Here is a 14,138-nt window from a genome sequence, read left to right as displayed (position 1 = left end):
AGCAGTGGTATCAACGCAGAGTACTACACATCCAACTTCTCATAAAAAATATTATATAAATTATATACAGGGTGTAACAACGATCATTTCAGGCGTTTTTGGAGGAAAATACGTATTTTCTTGAAAAATGTTTTATTACCAAAGTAGTAAGGATTACTTATCATTACATAGTAGTATTAGTATGATTTTGAATAGCATTATCAAAGTCACATAAAGATAATTTTGAAATAATGGAAACCCTCATTTTTTATTGCATGTACGTGTAGCTTACTTCGATAGCTTTTCAAAATAATAAAGAGTATTTTTCATTCTGTGCTTTTTGCATAAAAATAGTTACAGTATTTAGACAAAATACAAAATATTTTATGAAACATTTCGTTTTCAGTATTACTACTTTTATGCACAGAATAATGAGACCAATCAATATAAAGAAAACGCATAATTGGAAAACATTGCACATTATATACATTTTTAAAAATAACAATGCGTTTTATTTACATCAATTGATTTGTCTAATCATTTTATGCATAAAAATAAGAAGATTATTGAAAACGGAATGTTTCACTACATATTTTGTTTTTTGTCAAAATACTGTTAACTATTTTTATGCGAAGAACACAGAATAAAAAATACACTTCATTATTTTAAAAAGCTATCGAAATAAGCTACACGTATATGCAATAAAAAATGAGGGTTTTCATAGAAATATTTCAAAATGATCTTTATGTAACTTTGATAATGCTATTCAAAATCATGCTAATACTACTATGTAATAATAAGTAACTCTTACAACTTTGGTAATAAAACATTTTTCAAGAAAATACGTATTTTCCTCCAAAAACGCCTTATACCTGTTACATATATATCCTGTATATACTTTTATACTTTCAATGTACAAGATCCGCCAAAAGTACCCCTGAATATTTCGAAAACTAAGCATTTAGAAAAAAGTTTGGAATGAAACTTCTCGGGCTCAAAATAAGGCATTTGATGGTCTAGGGGTCAAATTTCGAATTTATTTCAAGGTCAACTTAATTTTTTGAAATGGAATCCACTATTTTTTATGACATATTCTTGTAGCTTATCTCGAGCTTTCCAAAACACTAATAAAATTATTTTTTGTTTTTTCGAGTTATAAGGTTTGAAAGTTAACAATTTTTTAACATAAAATGTACATTTTATAAAATATTCAGTTTTTGGTAATTTTACCCTAATACTTTTATGCTTGAAATAATGAGACCAATCTATTGGTGTAAAGAAAACAGATAATTGTTAAAAAAAAAAGTATGTAATTTATAACTGACAACTGCGGAAAAAAGCAGCTATGTTTTCTTTACACCAATTTATTCTTCTCAATATTTGGTGCATAAAAATATTATGGTAAAATTACCAAAAACTGAATATTTAACAAAATGTAGTACATTTTATGTCAAAAAATTTTTAACTTTCAAATCTTATAACTAGAAAAAACAAAAAATAATTTTATTAGTGTTTTGGAAAGCTTTTGAGATAAGCTACAAGAATATGTCATAAAAAATAGTGGGTCCCATTTAAAAAAATTAAGTTGACCTTGAAATGAACTCTAAATTTGACCCCTACGTCAAGGTCACCATCAAATGCCTTATTTTGAGCCCTATAAGTTTCATTCCAAATTTTTTCTAAAATGCTTATAGCGTTTTCGAATGAAGCAGGTTTCATCCGAGAGTTCTTGACCAATCACAGCCATTTCTCTCAAGAATAAATGGCTGTGATTGGTCAATGATGTCATCGCTCTCGGATCGATCAAACCTGCTTTATTCGATAACGCTATTAGTTTTCGAAATATTGAGGTCCCGGTACTTTTGGCGGACCCTGTATGTACATATATTTTTTTCATGACTTATACTTATATATATATACATACATATATATGGCTCATTGCATCAAATAAAAATTATTTTTGGGCGTCACTGTCGCCGATCTTTTTGAAATTCCGTAAGTTTATTATTGATATCGAAAAACAACCTGTGCAAATTAAAAATTTTTTGAGCAATTAGTTTTCCCACAATTATATGGGGAATATTTATCGATTTTTCAATTTTTTTTACTTTTATTGATTTCAGTATGCTTCTAAATAGATCTAATAATAAAAATAGTGTTTTTTACGTAAAAAAATCTCAGCTTTTCGATAAAAATATTCATTTTCCATTTAGAATATCAGAATGCTATTAAAATTACGATTAAAGTAAAAAAACTCATTTTTTCGTTATTGCTCAATTTTTTCGGTTGAATTTGATATTTTTTTCAGAAAGCTGAGAATTTTTTACATAAAATAAGTCCTTTTCAAGCTGGGTAAACTATAAAAAAAATTGGGCAGTAACGAAAAAATGAGTTTTTTCACTAATCGCAAAATAATAGCATTCTGATATTCTAAATGGAAAATGAATATTTTTATCGAAAAGCTGAGATTTTTTTACGCAAAAAATACTATTTTTTATTATTCGATCAATTTAGAAGCATACTGAAATCAATAAAAGTAAAAAAAATTGAAAAATCGATAAATATTCCCCATATAATTGTGGGAAAACTAATAGCTCAAAAAATTTTTAATTTGCACAGGTTGTTTTTCGATATCAATAATAAACTTACGGAGTTTCAAGAAGATCGGCGACAGTGACGCCCAAAAATAATTTTTATTTGATGCAATGACCCATATATATATATATATATATATATATATATATATATTTATAATATACATACAGAGTGTCCTATTTATGATGCAAGCAAATATCTCTTAAAATATGCACGATACGGAAAAACGTTTCAAATAAAGTTATATGATTTGATTCAAAGGAGACCATAAGATGGTGCCATTTATTTTACCTTGGATAGTCATAAAGGTCACGTGAAAGTAACCTTCAATTTAAATGAAACTACCTATTTTTCATTTTATATTCTTGTAGCTTATCTCCAGAGCTTTCGAAAACATGATAAAATATTTTTTCATGTACTTTTAGAGTTATAAGGTTTGAAGTTTATATTTTTTGACGTAAAATGAAAATATTCATTGCAAATATTCATTTTTTCAAGTCTTACCCTAATACTTTTATTCGTAGGATAATGAAAACAATTAATTGGTGTAAAGCAAACAGATAATTGTTTTTAAATAAAATATGTAAATTGGTACATGCAACTGCCTATTTTTTTTAAAAGTAACTATGTTTTCTTTGCACCAACTAATTAGTCTCATTATTCCGTGTATAAAAGTGAAAAGATGATCGAAAAATAAGTGTTACATGATATTTTAAATTTTACATCTAAAATTGTAAACTTCAAACCTTATAACTGTGAAAAAGTACATGAAAAAATACTTTATTTTAGTGTTTTGGAAAGCTCTCGAGATACGCTACAAGAATATGTAAAGAAAAATAGGTAGTTTCATTGAAATTGAAGGTTACTTTCGCGTGACCTTTATGACTATCCAAGGTAAAATTAATGGCACCATCTTATGTCCCCTTTTGGATCAAATAATATAACTTTATTTGAAATGTTTTTCCGTATCGTGCATATTTTACGAGATATTTGTGTGCAATAGAACACCTTGCATATGTATATATGTATATATAAAATTGATAAAAATTTTTGAACGATAACGCAGTCTTTTGTTTATATTTATATCAAAAAATTTATTGTATTTTATAGTAGTTAGTGCCAGAGGCGATCTATTCGTGAGCTGGCTGTAACACCAGATGCGCTTTGCATGTGCGCTCTGGTTATTACTTCCTATCAGAGGCGATCTATTCGTGTGCTGGTTATTTTAAAAAATCCAGAGGCGATCTATTCGTGTGCTGGTTATTTAAAATAATCCAGAGGCGATCTATTCGTGTGCTGCTTATTTTAAAAAGTCCAGAGGCGATCTATTCGTGTGCTGGTTATGTAAAAGAATCCAGAGGCGATCAATTCGTGTGCTGGTTATTTAAAAGAATTCAGAGGCGATCAATTCGTGTGCTGATTATTTAAAAGAATCCAGAGGCGATCAATTTGTGTGCTGGTTATTTAAAAAAATCCAGAGGCGATCTATTCGTGTGCTCGTAATATTTTATACAGGGTGATTCAAAACAACCGTTTGTCCTTAAAATGTCGTATTCCTGACTGGATTCTAAGACGATTTTTCCTTTGCCAAAATTTGATCCGAAGCTTAGTTTTCAAATTATTAAAAGAAATATTAAGCGAATTACGGCACGAGTACGGGCGGTAGGCAGGAGCGGCGCAACTCATTATCCGACGCGGGCGACTGTGTGAAGCACTCGCTGCGATCAGCTGTTCGCTACACGCGATGTGTTTGTGTGTGTGTCTGTGTTTTGCGTGTGTGCGTACACACACACACACACTCTCTCTCTCTCTCTCTCTCTCACTTACTCACTTTTATTCTTACCTTGTAGAGGTGTTTGATGACTTTTACTTCTAATGAATAATTGTTGCACGACTGTTAACAATGAGACATTCCCATCTGACACACCGAATAATAAACAAATTTTTCTTCTTTCAGAAATTGTATCCACATTTAGAACGAATACACTCACGCACTTGATCGAAAATAAAGAATTTATTTATCGATTGTAACAGTTAATCACAATCTCGGTTACTACTGATTGATTATTAAAATCACTCACAAAAACGCGTTAAATGCAAAGCGCACGTTACTCGATGCGGATGACAATAGTCTGCGACGATGACAACAGACTGCGGTGACGCGACGCGACGATACAATCACGGCGTTGCCGAACGTGAACGTGTACATGTACATACATACATTACATGTGATAATAATATGTATAATTTATAAGTTATTAAAAAAAAACATTATAACGTATTATAATACGTTATACTTTTTTTTTTAATAACTTAACATTATCTACTGTTTTGCTATTTTTCGCAAGCGAGACATGAGAAAAATTAATTTTATGTTTTTGCGAACAAGATGTTCCACGTATGAATGTGTTGGTCGCTATGAAAAGAGCGAGTTGTTTTTTGGTCGCTCTGAAAAGAGCGGATTGATTTTGGTCGCTCTAAAAAGAGCGGATTTTTAGTTTCAAAAAAATTTATAATAAGTGCTCAAAATGACCACCATCGATTCTAACGCAAGCTCTCAGGCGTTTTAATAGATTTCTTTGGACGTTCTCCATTACTAATAGGAGACTTCTTTTAAAAAATCCGATATTTGGAATGTCGAAGAAGAAGTAATGGAGAACGTCCAAAGAAATCTATTAAAACGCATGAGAGCTTGCGTTAGAATCGATGGTGGTCATTTTGAGCACTTATTATAAATTTTTTTGAAACTAAAATTCCGCTCTTTTCAGAGCGGTCAAAAAATAACTCGCTCTTTTCAGAGCAACCAACACATTCATACGTGGAACATCTTGTTCGCAAAAACCTAAAATTAATTTTTCTTATGTTTCGCTTGCGAAAAAAAGGCAAAACAGTAAATAATGTTGTTATTAAAAAAAAAAAAAAAAAAGAAAAGCATAACGTATTATAATACGTTATAATATGTTTTTTTTTAATAACTTAAAAATTATACATATTATTATCACATGTAATGTATGTACGCGTTCACGTTCGGCAACGCCGTGATTGTTATCGTCGCGTCGCGTCGCGTCGCGTCATCGCGTCGCGTCGCGTCACCGCAGTCTGTTGTCATCGTCGCAGACTATTGTCATCCGCATCGAGTAACGTGCGCTTTGCATTTAACGCGTTTTTGTGAGTGATTTTAATAATCAATCAGTAGTAACCGAGTTGTGATTAACTGTTACAATCGATAAATAAATTCTTTATTTTCGATCAAGTGCGTGAGTGTATTCGTTCTAAATGTGGATACAATTTCTGAAAGAAGAAAAATTTGTTTATTATTCGGTGTGTCAGATGGGAATGTCTCATTGTTAACAGTCGTGCAACAATTATTCATTAGAAGTAAAAGTCATCAAACACCTCTACAAGGTAAGAATAAAAGTGAGTAAGTGAGAGAGAGAGAGAGAGAGAGAGAGAGAGAGAGAGAGAGAGAGAGAGAGAGTGTGTGTGTGTGTGTGTGTGTGTGTGTGTGCACACACGCAAAACACAGACACACACACAAACACATCGCGTGTAGCGAACAGCTGATCGCAGCGAGCGCCTCACACAGTCGCCCGCGTCGGATAATGAGTTGCGCCGCTCCTGCCTACCGCCCGTACTCGTGCCGTAATTCGCTAAATATTTCTTTTAATAATTTGAAAACTAAGCTTCGGATCAAATTTTGGCAAAGGAAAAATTGTCTTAGAATTCAGTCAGGACATTTTAAGGACAAACGGTTGTTTTGAATCACCCTGTATAAAAAGCAGTTTGCACCTGTGTGTGCTCTGTTTACTATAAAATATAAACATTTATTTTCAAAATATTTTTTGTAGTATAAAATAGTTAATTTTCTGTATTAGATAGATTTATAAACAAAAGACTGCAGTTATTTTTTTTATTATAAAGTAATAAAATTATTTCTTCTTTTTGTAGTAATATTTCACTAAATATTAATCCATTTATTTTTCTTTGCAGGCGACAACAGTTATTGAAGTCCAGCAATGCGCAAGAGGCAAATTACTCCAGGAGCGCAAAAATTAGTACTGACAATGAATCCATCGAGTTTCAGAAATCAGTTCAATCAATTTCCGAAACGATGGATTCAGAAGTTAGTACTGAAACAATGCAATGTCAGAAATCAGATTCAGAAACAGGTATGTTAGAAAATGTCGAACTTTGCGAAGATAACAATTATTTTGTTATCGAGAATGGCCCTCCGGATACATATCGTATCCAGGAAAGCATGCTTCAAGGCCGTCGCATTGTCGATATTTCTTATATGTTGAATGAACTCCAGAGATCATTCAATAATTATATGAAAGGAATAGAGTGCCAATTGAAAGATTGGAAACTCATGAAAACTCTAACCAAAACCCAAGAGGAAAATGACTCTAGGAATAGGACATGTAAGGATACTGGCAATGAATCCATCGATTTTCAAAAATCGGGGGAATTATTCTCCGATACGATGGATTCTAATGTTAGTATTCAAAAAGTGCAATGCCTGGAGTCAATTTCTGAAACAGATGTTTGTAATGAAAATGTCGAACTTTGCGAAGATAACAATTATTTTGTTATCGAGAATGGCCCTCTGGATATAAATCGTATCCAAGAAAGCATACCTCAAGGCCGTCGCATTGTCGACTTTTCTCATATGTTGAATGAACTCCAGAGATCATTCAATAATCATATGAAAAGAATAGAGTGTCAATTTAAAGATTGGAAAATCATAAAGACTCAAACCAAAGGCCAAGAGGAAAATGACTCTAGGGATAGCACATATAAGGATACTAGCAATGAATCCATCGATTTTCAAAAATCGGGAGAATTATTCTTCGATACGATGGATTCTAACGTTAGTATTCAAAAAGTGCAATGCCTGGAGTCAATCAGAAACAGATATGTGTAATGAAAATGTTGAACTTTGCGAAGATAACAATCATTTTGTTATCGAGAATAGCCCTCTGGCTATAAATCGTATCCAGGAAAGCATGCCTCAAGGGCGTCGCATTGTCGACATTTCTCATATGTGGAATGAAATCCACAGAACATATTATGATCATATAGCAGGAATAGAGTGCCAATTTAAAGATTGGAAAGTCAAAAAAACTGAAACCAAAGGGTTCAGAACGCATTTGTTCTTCAAGTGCCAAATGTGCAATACTGAAGCAGATATATCTGGTCAGAACCCGAAGATCCAAAAATATTGGACATTAATAAGGCTGCTGTAGCAGGAACTATTACAGTGGGAATTGGCTATGCCCAGTCGGAAGAACTGTGTGCATCCATGAATATTCGATGTATGTCCGATAAAACTTATATTAAAAATCGAGATATGTTAGTAGATGATGAGAAAACAGCCATGGAAAATATGAAAATGGCTGGCCAAATTGAAAAGCAACTCGCTCTCGAAAGGAACAATGTTATAAACGGTATTGCGTACATAACTGTAATAGCGGATGGTAGTTGGATGAAAAGATCGTATGGCAAGGCCTACGATTCTCTTTCCGGTGTTGGTGCTATAATTGGTTACCACACAAAAAAGATTCTCTTTGTCGGTGTCCGCAATAAATATTGTACGATATGCAATGTAGCGGAACGAAACGGAATCGAACCAAGAGACCATAAATGCTATAAAAATTTCGATCGTAACGCAAGCTCCACAAAGATGGAGAGCGACGCCATTGCAGAAGGCTTTAAAAGTAGTCTGGAAATGCATGGATTAATTTTTAGAACAGTTATTGCCGATGGTGATAGCAGCGTTTATCAGGCCATCATTGATAGCAGACCATATCGAGAACAAATGGTGACCGTGAAAAAAATAGAATGTACCAATCATTTGCTTTGCAATCTATGCAAAAAGCTGCAGGCGGTAGCAGAGACAACTCAGCAAAAAACGCATAGAAAGCGCGGTTTCGTCCAGCTACGAAATGTTGTAAAGAGCAACATTTTGAACATACGAAAAGAAGTGATAGAAGCAATTGATTTACGAAAAAAACAAGAGCAACCTCACCATGATAAAGCTAGAGAATTACAAAAAGACATATTAAATATTCCTAGTCATATATTTGGTGAACATAAACGATGTAAGGAACGCGGTCGTATATGTGACCTTGATGAAACGAAGAAAAATTATGTACCGTTTCTCAAGTTACACGATCTTTACCAAAGAATAGAGAAGGCCATCATATATTTAAGCGCTTATTCCGACAGTTTGTTGTTCAAATTCACCAACAATCCTGCAGAGTCGTTCAATTCGATAATCTGCAAAGAAATTGGTGGTAAGCGCATTAATTTTGGTAATCGAGGCTCTTACAATGCTAGAGTTGCGGGGGCAGTTGTGCAATTTAATACGCAACAAGTTCTCACGGAAGTGCATAATAGCATGAATAAAAATATTCCTCCTATTGTCGAGATTCTGGAAAAGCGACGACAAACAAAAATTGCAAGAACTAGAGAATCTCGGAAAGTGAATGGACGGCAAAAATGTAAAAGGGAGTCAGGAACAGATTGTCATTACGGTCCGCAATCACAAAAACCTGATCTTCTACCTGATGTTTTTGAACAACTTCGACAAAATCATTTGGAAAAGTTGTTTGAAAATGGGAAAAATTGGAGACAAATCGAACGTAATACAATAGAGCAAAGTGATTCAGATTTGTGGCATTCATTGAGACAGGAACTGTTGACGGCGTCTAATTTTGGAATCGTATGTCGCATGAGACCGACGTCTTGCGCCGCGACTGTAAAAAACATTTTATTTCCTCCCTCTATCGATACTGCGGCTATGAAATATGGTCGCGAAATGGAAAAAATTGCGAGAAAAGAATTGGCCGTAACATTAAAGAAAGAGATAAAAACTAGCGGATTATTTATTGATATTAAAAATCCATGCTTGGGTGCTTCTCCTGACGGACTCATAGATAAAGATGGTCTGGTAGAAATAAAATGTCCTTTATCAGCTGAGCATTTAACAGCGGAAGAGGCCATAAAAACATTGCCCCAACTGAAAGGCATCTTTGATAAGAAAAATCCAGATAAGATGAATCAAAATCACCGATTTTTCTATCAAATTCAAGGCCAGTTAAATATAACGCAGCGAGATTATTGTATTTTCGCTGTGTGGACACCAAAAAGCTTGAAAATAGTACGTGTTAATAGGGACAATGCATTTTGGAGTAATCAAATGCTGCCCTTTTTAACACGTTTCTATTACGATTGCATGCTTCCGGAAATCTTGGATAGTCGGCATAATCGACATATGCCAATTAGAAATCCAAGCTATATAATAGAAGCTCAACAAGAAGTAGCTAAAAAAAGAATTAAACGAATAAGTCTTCCACAGTGTAATGTGGAAGATGAAAACATTGCCAAAAAAAATAAATGTATCGAATCAAATATTGTATCAATGGAAGCAACTATAACTGCTTTGAATGTAAAACAAGATGATGATTGCATCGTAGTTAGTTACTCAAAAAATACAGAAGAACTAACAGAACACGATATGGCAAAGCAAAAAGAATTTTTAGATAATTCGGTTGCTCCTTTTTATTTAGTAAAGGAAAATGTATTACCTTTACATAGTAAAATAAATGACGAATCATTGGACCGATTTTTGCGCGTCATAAGAGATAATTCTTGTTTTGAAACACAAAGTGTGCTATATTTGGAATATCCTCATATAATTGAAGCAAGTCGTAGCGACAAAAGCTTACAAATTATTGGAGGAAATTGTAGTGATCACTGGCGATGTATTTCTTTTGACGGCACCAAGCTTCGAGTATACGATAGTCTGCCCAATTGTACATACAATAAATTGGTGTCTAAAGAAAAAAATTACATTCATCGCCGTTATCCACAAATAAATATTATAATATTTGAAAAGGTTCAAGCACAACCTGATGGCATATGTTGTGGAATCTATGCTGCAGCATTCGCTACAACTATAGCTTTAGGAGGAAATCCTTGTAATGAGACATATTCAACTGATGTTAAACGTATGAGGCAACATTTTTTAAAAATTGTAGCAGAAAATAAATTGTCGCCTTTTCCTAAGTAATAAAAATTTATCATTATATTAGAAATGTGAAATTCTAATAAATATCGTTGCAAAAAAGTGTCTAATGCAAATGTCTCATTTGCAATTAAAATCGGAGAGACGAAAAAAATACATACATTATGGTTGCGTTCTCACGGAAATGGGCGATGGAGGGGCCCATTTCATAAAAATATATTGTATATTATTAAATAATATTCTGTTATATATTACATTTAATCTAGTTTAAAAAATATATTCCAGAGGCGATCGCTATTCGCCTGGAAGCTGGTTGTTTGAATACATTTGCTACTTTCTCAATTATTGATAAGAGAAGAAAAGCGAATTGTGCGTACTGCATACATTGTAATTTATAGAAAATTACAGGTAATATCAATATATGTACCATACACATGTATGTGTATATGTATTTGTATATATTGTTGCGCCCCCTCGGATCTGCATCCTCATCCTCGGGATCACCCCGTATACGTTTCCGGAGGATCGTCGTCAAGGGGGTTGTTGATAAACAACCTCGGACTTTCGTTTGTTTTCCGACACCATCTTGAGTCTTGGTCTAGCTGTCAAACCGATTTGACGTGTTACGAGACCTCAGACTATTTTCCCGATTTATTGTATTTCTTCTTCTGCATCTCAAAGGGTCGTCACTTCATTAAATAACATCCTGTGCATAACCGTGTCTTGATTTATTTCGCGCGCGAGTGAGAGTGCTTGTGCGAGTGAGATATCTCTTGAGATATCGCAAGAGGCATCCGGGGGACGTAACATTTTGGGGGCTCGTCCGGGATACTCCGAAGAATCCCAACGACAAAATGGCAGCGCAGAATTCTCCAAAAGCGACACGATCTCGAGCGGCTGTGAAAGACACCGAGACGGATGCTCTACAAGCCGTACTTCGAGAGCTCCGAGAGATGCGCGACGAGCGAGACCGACAACAAGCTCACTTCGAGACTCTTCTTCGAGAGAAGGACGAACAGCTGCGTCAACTCGAACAAAGAATTTCTTCACAGCAAAACCAGCTAAGTCCTTCTAGTAATAGAGCTTGCGGGGACACGCAAAATTATTTGGGGGCTTGCGCGAGTACCGCGAGAGCCGCGACAAACGCGAGTGCCGCGACGAACGCGAGTGATATGACCGGCGACTTTCGTGCGAAAACGGGCTTAAAATTGAAGCCCGATACTTACGACGCGAAGGTTCCGCTGCGGGAGTTCCTCTCCCAATTTCTTTTGATCGCGATCGCGAACAATTGGGACGACAAGACAAAAACCATCTCTCTTGCCGCGAACCTTAGAGGAAGAGCGCGTACTGTTTTAGAAAACATAGAAAATCTTGAAGAATTGACTTTCGCGGAGTTAAAGTCGAAATTAGAATTGCTTTTCGGGAATGGGAGTTCAACACAAAACTATTATTCTCTTTTTTCAAACAGAAAGCAAAAATACGGGGAAGATTTTGCTTCATTTGGGGCTAAACTAGAGAGACTTTCGCGATTAGCTTACCCCGAATGTCCTTTCACAGTCCGCGATAAAATTGCATGCGCGCAATTCGTTTCCGCGTTATCAGACAATTTTGTAAGAAGAACCCTCCAATTGGAAGGGATAACTTCTCTGAATTTAGCAATTGAAAGGGGAAAAACCATAAAAATTATTCGAGATGAAAATTTTGAAAGAAAGAAAAATTTCGGAAATAATGGAAATAAGAAAGATTTCGGGAATAATGGAGATAACGGGAGATTTAATAAGAATTTTGGAAAACAAAATTTTCAAAAGGGAGAGAGGAGCGACGCGCGAACTAATTCCGAGAAAAAGAAGGAATATTTTAAAGACTCGAAAGGGAAAGCACAAGCGAACAATTTTTCCTCCAAAGATAAAGAATGCTGGTCTTGCGGAAAGACCGGACATTTGCGGTTTCAGTGCCCTGACGCAAAGGGAAACTAGAATTAGTTGAACTTTTCGGGGAAAGTTCGACTTTCTCAAATAACACCCCGATTTCCGATTTTGTTGAATGTAGTGTTAGAAGGATTCAAAAGAAAGATTATTTTTCGTATTTCGATAAATTGAATGGAAAAGGTTGTCTTTTTAAACTTGATACGGGCTCTGACGTCTCTTTATTGAATAGTAGATTAGTAGGAGATAATCTTGAAAAGATTTCAGTCAAAAACATCAATTTAAAATATCCAACTGGAGAGAAAATTTTAATTGAATTTTTAGTAAAAGTAAAGATTGAAATCGGGAATTATTCAATTGAAACTTCTTTATTTGTCGCTGAAATTAGTGATCAATGTATTCTCGGAATCGACTTCCTTAAAATGATTAATTTAGATAATGTTTTCAATAAAGCTTTTAACGAATTCACATTTAAAAATGAAGAGTTAGAAAATTTTCAATGTTCAAGAATAACAAATTTTTCGAAGAAAATCCCGTCTATTTTAAATGAACTTTTGAAAAGAGCTCAGTTCATTTACAAGAAACTCAGAAAGAAACTTTTATCAACTTTTTAAATAAATTTCAAGATCTATTCTCCTGCGATATTGTTGCCGGGAATTGCAATGTTATCGAACATATCATAAATGTGAAAGACTCTCTCCCCATAAAACAGGCACCTCGTAGGATTCCTTTACAGATGAGAGATGAAGTCGATAAAATAATGGAGGAAATGAGAACGGAAGGAATCATCGAAGAATCTCAAAGTCCTTGGGTTTCGCCAGCCGTTATGGTTAAAAAGAAAGATGGAACCCTCAGATTCTGTATAGATTACCGGAGACTTAACGCTATCACGGTAAAAGATTCCTATCCCCTCCCTCGAATCGACGACATATTAGACCAGCTATCAGGTAACTCTTGGTTTTCTACGCTTGATTTGAAGAGTGGTTATTGGCAATTGAAAGTGCGTCCTTCCGACAAAGAAAAAACAGCCTTTTCTATCGGTAAGGGACTTTGGCAATTCACAGTAATGCCTTTTGGATTGTGTAATGACCCCGCGACATTTGAAAGATTAATGGAAAAAGTTTTACATGGAATTATTTCGAAAAAATGTTTAGTTTATTTAGACGATATTATTATTTTTGGAAAAGATTTTATTGAAATGTTTAAAAACCTTGAGGAAGTATTTTTACGATTACAAAAAGCAAATCTTAAAATTAATCCGAAAAAATGTTTACTTTTGCAAAGAAATGTCAAATATCTTGGACATGTAGTTTCCAAAAAGGGCATTACCACAGATCCAGAAAAAATAACAACTGTTAAAGATTGGCCAGTACCACATACTAAGAAGCAATTGCGTAGTTTCCTAGGGTTTTGCTCGTACTATAGAAAATTCGTTAGAGGTTTTTCTTCGATAGCCAAGCCTCTTTTCGCCTTAACAGAAAATCAAATTAAATTTGTTTGGAACAACGAGTGTAATAATGCTTTTGAAAACTTGAAGTTAATGTTATCTTCTTCCCCAGTGTTATCTTTTCCCAAAGGGGAAGGTCAATTCATTTTAGATACCGATGCTT

The 14,138-nt window shown here is 34.3% G+C and overlaps 1 pseudogene; it reads left to right on the top strand.

The window, feature by feature from the left end:
* Positions 1-7,508: 7,508 nt before the first annotated feature.
* Positions 7,509-10,648, top strand: LOC145939267 (uncharacterized; annotated as a pseudogene).
* The last annotated feature ends 3,490 nt before the right edge of the window (positions 10,649-14,138 follow it).

Source organism: Prenolepis imparis, unplaced genomic scaffold (genome assembly GCF_030444845.1).
Source record: "Prenolepis imparis isolate NDT839.2.m4 unplaced genomic scaffold, iyPreImpa1.0 SCAF_8, whole genome shotgun sequence".
Classification (NCBI taxonomy): domain Eukaryota; kingdom Metazoa; phylum Arthropoda; class Insecta; order Hymenoptera; family Formicidae; genus Prenolepis; species Prenolepis imparis.
The sequence above is the reverse complement of the archived record's forward strand: the minus strand, read 5'-3'. Positions and strand labels throughout refer to the sequence as shown.